The sequence below is a fragment of the Nicotiana tabacum genome, chromosome 1 (assembly GCF_000715075.1).
Source record: "Nicotiana tabacum cultivar K326 chromosome 1, ASM71507v2, whole genome shotgun sequence".
Taxonomy (NCBI): domain Eukaryota; kingdom Viridiplantae; phylum Streptophyta; class Magnoliopsida; order Solanales; family Solanaceae; genus Nicotiana; species Nicotiana tabacum.
This window is the reverse complement of record NC_134080.1, coordinates 81451500-81461493: the sequence shown is the minus strand read 5'-3', so window position 1 is coordinate 81461493 and position 9994 is coordinate 81451500. Positions and strand designations below refer to the sequence as shown.

General features: G+C 35.4%; 1 pseudogene; it reads right to left on the bottom strand.

The window, feature by feature from the left end:
* Nucleotides 1-1918: 1918 nt before the first annotated feature.
* Nucleotides 1919-4579, bottom strand: LOC142162920 (uncharacterized; annotated as a pseudogene).
* Between the last annotated feature and the right edge of the window lie 5415 nt (nucleotides 4580-9994).

The following is a 9994-nucleotide window of genomic DNA, read 5'->3' as shown; positions in this document are numbered from 1 at the left end:
TTCGATGTTTTGTAGCTTCACAATAGTTGAAGCAGAATTTGATCGAATATCCAGCCATCACTTAGGCCAATGTACATAATCGGTATCAGTCGAAGATCTGGGTCGAGGATGATCAATTGGGGGCTCCTTCTAGTTCTGTTTGTCCTAACAGGCCTGTGGATAGAATCAAGAGGGACATCGATCAAGAACCAAGGTCGAATAGAGATCGATATCAACCGTATAATGGAGATCATAGAGGCAGCGGATCTGGGCGAAACCCTGCAAGGATTGAGAGGAGGAATGATCGAGGTCAAAATTCACGGGAACTCATGAGCAAGAGCGGTTTCGACAGGGATGTCGGGATGAAAGAAGCACTGCGATTGTCAGAATATAACTTCAACATAGATGCATCTGCCATCGTATCAGCTACCGGACGTATCAAAGATACTAGATGGCCTCGACCTCTGCAAACCGATCCAGATCAGAGAAATCCGAATCAAAAGTCTATGAGATTGGACTGGGCATAAGACTCGTTTCGTCCCATAAGAAACTACAAAAGTCTATGAGATTCAAAGTGTTCAGCATATTTTTTCGACTCCTCACAACCACACCCAAAACAAGCCATTAAGGCATCAAATTCTGCCCAAAGCTCTTTCAACTTTGAGAAATGGCTGGACACAGAGGAGATTCTTTGAGACAAACTGGCTATCTGTCTATGTAGAAATAGATCTCTAGAGCCATTTACCTTGTTAAAACTCTCCTTAAGGTCTGTCCAAACTTTATGAGCACTCGTAGCATAAACCATTCTACTTAGCAGTCCATTACTAATTAAATTCATTATCTATGAGAGTACTATTTCGGCATTTCTCTCATAATTCATGCAGTGATGAATCAAACTTTGATTTATGATATCTACCATCAACAAATTCTAATTTACTTTTTCCGAGTAAACTAATTCGCATAGAGCTGCTCCATAGAGCATAGTTTTCAGGACCAGTGAGTTTGATCGAGATTAAGGAGCTACTTGGAGTGTCACAAGGTTGCAGAAAATAGTGGATGATGTTGATCCACTGTTAGAATTGGTGCGATGACTTAATCAGCTGCTGGTGTAGAGCTGGTATTTAGTCCAATTCCTGCATTCAAGCTAGAGCTACTGTCTTCTACCACCATTGATAAAGATACAAGAGAAGATCAAAATCGATAAATTCAATCGCTCAACCCTAGAATTGAGGAATTGAGAAATTGAGAGCAACTGAACACAAACTTGTCAACAACACTTGAATTCAGAGTTTAGAAGCAGACACAAAGCTTGGCTCTACATCTCAAGCTCTGATACCATGATCAAATCTTGAGCAAGTTCTCACTGATCAAAGAATAAGGCGATGGAAAATAGGGAAAACAGTGAGCAGAAGAAAATGAGCTGCTTTTCATTGAATTGATCTAAGTGAATGTATAGCTCATATATATAACTACCACTAACTACCGCTGTTGCTTTAACTTAACAGTTGTGTACATCTGTCACTACTAACTAACTAACTAACTGATTACTAACTTCCTAACTAACAACTTTCACTCTTCAACAAGTTCAATAAGGAAAGATTCAATAATTAAAATTTTAATTGATTTAAAAGTCGTAAATATTAGAAAAATAATTTGAATTACAATTCTATTTAATGTGAAATCTATTTTTAAATGATAAAAAAAAAAAAGCAAACAACATTTTACTAAGGGGTTTCGTACTTTTTAAATATTGTATATACAATTGGGGAGCTCAAAAGGTTTGAAAATTACACTATCAAATCGTTACAACAACCAAATTTCCCCTAGAAAGAATAACCTGAAACTACAAAAGTTGACATATAAACTGGAAAAATTGAAATACATATGAAAGTACTTCGTTAATTAAGATATGCAGCTTTGCCTTTGGAGTTCAAGAATGTTACGAGTATATTTCCCCTTTCTTTTGATTTATGCCATCCAAACTTTTTTCCAAAGATTTTATGTCATTTTTAATGGATTTCATTTCTCTCCTGAGGTTCTCCACAGTGAGATCGAAAGTTCTCTTTTGCCTCCTCATACTCTATATTTCAGCGAATGTGACCTGTAACACTCCAAATCTATGTGTTAATTTCCAAAAGAGTCATACAACAATTAATATTAATTTTTCATACAACAATTGTTTTGACTGTTTTAAAAGACCAAGATTATTAAATTAATAATAAATCCAAATTAAAAAAGATTCCAGCATTAATCCATATTCTCAAAAACCTTCCACACGTTAAATAATTTTCGTACAAAATGTTGTTACTTGATTTTGATTTAATTTTGTGTGTTTGGCGGAGACAACTTCTTTTCCTGTTTCCTTTGCTCTTCTCATCTCGCTGACAATTCTCTTCTCATCAGCCAAAGTTTACTCTCATGTTGTGTCTTGTAACACAAGGTCTTAATTTGTCATCTACGGAACAAAAATTATAGTAATTTGATAAAGTAATCCAATTAACCTTTGAGTCAAAGTGTAATAAGAAAAAAGACAACTTACGGACAAAGGTTCATCAAGCTCTTCTCTTTCTTCTGAACGGGGAAATCTTTCATCCCAAATAGTATATTTTTTTTTGTAAGCATTTTTCCGCGGTTTTCGCCTAAGTCTATATTCGCGAGGTAGTAGCTCCATCAGTCTTCCAAGTAAAAAATATTTATCTGACTGTAGATCAGCGTAGACGATATAAATAAGGGGATTAATAACAATAATGACAATTGATGATTACATGAATTCCTTTGGTTTATCAAAGATATTAAAACACAAATTTATAGGAGACATAATAGGGATAAAATTATATGGAGAAATATAAAAGTAAAGTTAGCCTCTCGCATAAAGATCCTACTGAATATAATATACAACTCTTTTTGAGGAAAACCATTTGAGTCCACTATGCTCACGTACAATGGAAGTGACGTATATATTGTATACTTGAACTAGACATATAAATGTATCTAATTCTAATAATTTAAAGCTTTTGCTGGAGTAATTAACGTAATTTAAGATTACTAATGACCACAATGATTATATAATATTCTCCAAAAATAATGGATATAAAAATGATATTTCAATAACGTGTCCCGATATTTCTATAGAGAACTAAACCTAATTAAGTAGTTGAGACTTTCTCCAGCAAAACTCTATCTTGGCTCTGGCTCGTGGACCGATTGATAGTTACATTTTATTTGTTTAAAATTAAGTATATAGAGATGCACGTTTTCATCGCAAGGGGTGTGGTGGTAATGAGTATTTTAATCTTTAATTAAGGTCTCTTAGTTCAATAAGTATTAGTATCATTTTTTCCTCTATTCTATGAGGTCACTTCATAAGAGACAAAGCTCTAGCAACATGTTAACCATCATTCGCTATTTATGTATCGCTCTTTCCTTTATATTCATTTGTTAACAAATAATGGCATGTTTTATATGTATTTAATAATAATTTAATTTTTGTTTTATATGTATTTAATAATAATTTAATTTTTGTACTTCTCATTTGATCTTTAACTACATGTTTTATATCCACGAAAATTTTGGCCATAAGTTCCTCATATTTTTCTTTCTTATACTTTGTATCCAATTAAATAATGTCATGTAAAATGAAAAGCACGGAAGTATATGGGAGAACTCTTGTTCTCGGGGTTGGGGGGTGGGGTGGGGTGTTGAGAGCAATCCATTACCTTTTTTTCTGCTAACTTTTCAACAATTTGAGCTCGAGCTTCGGTTTCGAGGTGAATCAATCTTGTTGGGGATTGAAAGAAGTAGTTTGTTATAAAGTAAGAGAAAAGTTGGACTTTCCCACATTGGTGGTCTAAAGCCCCTTTATGGGCTTTTTACGTTCTTGTCCATTTTATATATTTGTTTAAGAATACACACTATATATATATTAAATACTTGGACTTGGGGCTTGGGGTGGGCCAGTTATTAAATTAATAATTTTATTTTTTATTTCTATAACAGAAAATCTGTTTTATTTGAAATTTACAATTCAATAAAGTGTCTTTTCGGAAAAGGCCTGACTTTTGCTTTATAAATAAACACGAGTTTCCCTACAATGATAATTCAGAAAATCTGCAAGTATCAATTTGTGGCTTGTTGTATCCTGAAGAAGATTGTCTGTATTTTTCCCAAATCTGTATACGGGCAATAACTTATTTTAGAAAAGTCGTTCTCACGCTTCAAAGCCTTCTCAATATCATTTTTTCAATTGCTGTTAATTTCTAACAATCTTAAAGAAGTTATTCTGCTATGGAGAACATTTTGTCCGCTGTGGAAAATCCAAAAGAGTTCATCAAACTCGATCGTTTTGATGGATCAAACTTTACTCGCTGGAAGTACAAGATGATTTTTCTATTGACTGCTCTGAGTATTTTTTATGTTCTTGATCCACAATTGCCTGTTGTGCCAGATCCCAGTGTAGAGGATTTCGATGAAGTGAAAGCAACGAGGAAGAAACGGGAAGATGATAAACTGATGTGACAGGGACATGTTCCTAATACATTAACAGATTGTCTCTATGATCTGTATCAAAATTTGAAGTCTCCAAGAGAAATCTGGACGACATTGCAAAGTGCTTATGAAAACGAGAAACGAGGTATCGATAAATTTCTATCTTTAAAGTACTTCGAATTTAAAATGGTTGATACAAAAGCCCATTATGGATCATATTCATGAACTGCAAATCTTAGTTTCAAAACTAAGTGACCTTGAAGTTAAAATTCCCGATGCACTTCAAATCGGTGCTATACTTTCTAAACTGCCTTCTTCTTGGAATGACTATAGAAAGAAAATCCTGCATTCTTCTAAGTAATTGACTGTGGAACAGTTTCGAACTCACATTCAAATTGAAAGTGAGACTCGAATTCGTGATACTCTTATGCAACCTTCAAGTTCCACAGTTAATAATGTTAGTCAGAATAATAATGGAGATGAAAACAAAAATCTGAAAGTTTCCAATAAGCCTAAATTTAAAAAGAGGAATTCTTTGAAATGTCATCATTGTGGAAAGAAAGACCACAAGATTCGTGATTGCAGGTTTAAGAAAGCAGGAATTAACTTTAACCATAGAAATTCTGGAAACTCCAGAAAGTCTGAGAAAGCAAAAGCAAATACAGTTAAAAGTTCTTCACAAGGCTTGGTTGCAATGATTTCTGTAGTACCATGTAATATGGTTACAGAATTAAATATGGCTGCTGCTGCTGCTGTTAGGAGTCAAGACTGGTGGTTGGATTCGGGTGCCACCGTTCATGTCTGTTATAAGAATAATATGTTCAAGACTTATGCAGAAGTGAAGGAACCTGAGAAGGTTCTCATGGGAAATCATATGACTGTAGATGTTGCAGGAAAAGGAAGTGTTGAGATCAATTTCACTTTTGGGCAGAAGCTAACATTGCTAAATGTGCACCATGTTCCCGACATGAAGAAGAACTTGATGTCTGCTAGTTTGTTGTCTAAGAGAGGCTTCAAAATAGTCATAGAATCTATTCATGTAATAGTATCTAAGAATGGTTTATTTGTTGGAAAGGGCTACACTTGTGATGGAATGTTCAAACTTAGTATTAATGCAATAAACTATATTTCTGTTTAAATTGTTGAGTCCAATTCTTCGTTATGGCATGCTAAATTAGGACATTTAAATTTTGGTTCGTTAAATTATATGTCCAAAAATAGATATATTTCTTGAAAGCATGATAATGTGAATAAATGTGAAATATGTATACAAGAAAAAATGACTAAGAAACATTTTCGTAAAACTGAAAGATTTAGTGAATTGTTACACTTAGTACTTTCAGATATATGTGAACTAAATGGAAAGTTAACCGGAGGATGCAAAAGATATTTTATTACTTTAATAGATGATTATTCTAGATTCACATATGTTTACTTGCTTAGAACAAAAGATGAAGCATTTCAGATGTTTAAAGAATATAAATCTGTTGTGGAAAGTCAAAAGAATACTAAGATTAAGATTCTTCGTAGTGATAGAGGTGGGGAATATTTTTCCTCCGAATTTAATAAGTTTTGCAAAGAGAATGGTTTGATACATCAAACAAGTTCTCCTTATACACCACAACAAAATGGTTTGGCTCAAAGAAAAAATAGAACTTTAGTTGATATGATTAATGTTATGTTAATGAATGCACATTTACCATATAAATTATTGGGTGAAGCACTTTTAACAGCTTGTTACATATTAAATAGGGTGCCTTCAAAAAGCTTATATGTTTCACCATATGAACTTTAGAATAATAGAAAACCTAATTTAGATTATTTAAAGTGTGGGGGTGTATATCATTCTATAGAGTTCATGATCATCAAAGAACAAAACTAGGTCCTAGAAGAATTAAAAGTATTTTTGTTGGATATGCACAAAATTCAAAGGCATATAGATTGTTGGATCTAGAATCTAATGTTATAATAGAACCTATTCATGTTGAATTTATTGAAAATAAAGTTTTAGATAACACTGTTGATGAGGAAATGATTGAACCAAATGAAGTATATTGTCACATTCAGAAATTACTACAAGTAAAAAGAAAAGTGACAACATACAAATAAAACCAAGAAAGAGTCAAAGAATAAGGAAAGAAAAATGTCTTGGTTCTGATTTTATCTCTTCACAATCCTTAATCTTTCTTGTAGAAGGAGAAAGAAAAATGTCTGTAATCAAATTCCTATCCTATTAAGTAATGAAGAAGACCCGAACACATTTCAAGAAGCTATGGCTTCTCGAGATGCTGCCTTCTAGAAAGAGGCTATTAATGATGAAATGGATTCAATAATGTCAAACAATACTTGGGTTTTAGTTGATCTTCCAAATGGATCAAAATTCATAGGTTGGAAATGGGTCTTTCGGAGGAAGTATACTACAGACGGTTCTATCCAAACCTTCAAAGCAAGATTAGTAGCAAAATGTTTCACTCAAAAAGAAGGCATAGACTATTTTGATAATTATACTCTGTAGCAAGAATAACATCCATTAGAGTGCTTTTATCATTGTCTTCTATATATAACTTGTATGTACATCAAATGGATGTTAAAACGGCCTTTTTAAATGGAAACCTTAGTGAAGAGATTTATATGCAACAACCTGAAGGTTTTGTTCTTCCAGGAAATGAGAAGAAAGTATGTAAGTTTATAAAGTCTCTCTATGGTTTGAAACAAGCACCTAAACAATGGCATGAAAGGTTTGATAGTGTTCTACTATCAAATGGATTCATACATAATCATGCTGACAAATATATTTACTCTAAGTTCGCCAAAGAATACGGAGTTATCATTTGTCAATATGTTGATGACATGCTAATATTTGGTACAAATATGCTTGGTATTACTGAAACCAAAAAGTATCAAACTTCAGTTTTTAAGATAAAAGACTTAAATGAAGTAGATACTATTCTAGGCATAAAGGTAAAAAGAGAGAACAAAAGAATGACTTTATCACAATCGCATTATATTGATAAAATCCTTGCTAAGTTCAGTCATTTAGGCATAAAAGAGTTTAATACTCCTTATGACTCTAGTTCCAAGTTAACTGAAAATACTGGAAGAGCAATAGCTCAATTAGAGTATGCAAGTGCAATAGGTAGTATGATGTATGCAATGCATTGTACAAGACCTGATGTGTACCGTGAAAATGGTAACAACAATTAAATTTGTAAATGAGACTCTAAAAATACGTGATCTATTCCCGAGCTAGTTGTTAGAGTAGTCGATGCTAAACATAAAGTATAATGATGAAATGCGAGCTAAAACGAGACAATAATCAAACCAAGGGGGCCTGTTGCCCGAATGTAAAGCCGGTCGACGGGGACCTCGGGGCCAAGGCTCGAACCGAGCTCGAGCTATCGGGGGCAGTCGGGAATGGGATAGCAAGTATAGATATGGTTAAGCAAGGCTCTATGATACCAATATTGAGCAATATGGTGAAGAAAAGATAAAAGAATGATAAACGCTAAAGCGGCCTCGGGCTAGTGAGAATGAACAACTTAGAAGAGGAGAGAGAGAGATATTATTGCATTTGTGGAGAAATGGAGCAACATCAGCCTTTTGCAAGGTTGGGCGATTACCCTTTATATAGGAGGGAGACTCTACAACAAGTATGTGGAGATTAATTACAAAGTACAGTGATGGGATGGCTTGACGTGACGCCTCAGCATAGGCTCTAGATAGGTCGGGCCTGTCAGACGTAGCCATGTGCTTAGGGGGCTTCCCCCTCCATCCTGGCTTCGTTCTTCATTTCCTCCGACTTTGGCTTCGACGAGTGATCTCTGCCGACTCGACACTATACTATGGTAGGAAGAGCGGATTGCAATAGCTTTTACCCGAATAGAGGTCCAGGATCGAATTTCCACAAGGAGCTAGTAGTGTAGTTGTATTTTCTGTCTCGCCTAGAGTTGTGGTTGTGCTTCTAATGTTACTTCAATCATCTTTTGAGTTTTTGTATTTATAACTACTATTATAAAACTACGGATTAAAGCTAGATTATGCTAGGAGAATATTACTAAGTTGTAATTAATGGGAAGGAAGAGCATTAGGGTTGTAGCATTACCTTAGTGGCTAATTGACGGGTAGATGTTACTTAGGTTCGATTGACTTGTTTGGGGTTTATGCTATAATCGTTGCACAATTTTTACCCACTCTCACACCTCTCGGTAGAGAGAATGATTTTACCCAATTGACTCTCTCGAGACCAATTGGGTTGGCAAATTACACCAAGCAACTAGGGTTCAAGTAGGGTGATTACTCTGTCGAGATTTAACCCGTTAATTGGGACTATTATTTCTCATGAGTCCATCCCAATTCCTTGTTGGGTCAATTTTGAGGTCATAAACTCTCTTTCTCAAGAAGAGTTAAACCCACAAAGCTTGAATCAGTGTTTGCAACCACCAATTCTAAATTAAATCATAAAATCAACCCAAATAACAAACACCCATAGTCAATCTAATCCTGGATGGCAACACCCATCAATTACCCACACTAGGGTTGAGCCACAACCCTAGCTAATAGGTTTAGCTACACATAATTAAAGAAGAAACTGATGAAATAGATGAAGAACTACACATATTTATTAATTACTAAGAAGAAACTACAATAATCTATTGTTAACGGGATGCAAATATGCCAAAAATGGCTATAACACCAAGCGTAGCTATTCTCCTGTTCTCAGATCTGACCTCCGCTCTAAAAAAAATAGTAAAATGTTCTATTTATACTAGGCTGGAAAAACTGGACAAAAATACCCCTGTGAGGTCAGTGCGGGCCGCACAAAATGGACCGCGGCCGCACTGGCTCTTGGGTTTCAGTTGTTTGATGACTTGAACTGGGGGATGCGGACCGTGTGGGAGTGTACCGCGGCCGCGAAGGAAACTGGCACGGTCCGCGCAGATGTGACCGCGGAACGCATGAAGACAAATGCCCCTTTGCTGAACCCTATGAACGCGGACCGCACAGAGAAGGAGTGCGGCCGCGAAGCTTCTCCGCGGGCTGCGTAAATCCTACCGCGTCCGCATGACCTTAGGCTCGAAAATGTCCAATCTCTGAACCTCCTAGTGCGGCCGCGGTTATTGTTACGTTGTCCGCACTAGGCCCCTTTTTCTTCACTTCTCTTGGTCTTTGATACTTGAGCAGGTTTCACTCCTTTTTGAGCCGATTTTTGACATCTCGTCACTTTGTCAATCAACCCTGCAATCAAGCACAACTTATGAGCATTTTGGGACTGTTTTTGTATCAATTTATACTCAAAGAATAGGCAAGTAGGGACATAAACACTTTAAAATCCTAACTTATCAACTCCCCCAAACGTAAACCTTTGCTTGTCCTCAAGCAAACAAAATATGACCCACCCCTTAAAGGAACATCCCAGTGATTCCAGCTATCCTAAAATAACCTCAACAAGTATCAATTGGGACTAACAATTGCCCTCAATACGAATGCATCATTAACACATTTAAAACTTTGAAAACTATGGATCAAGTGC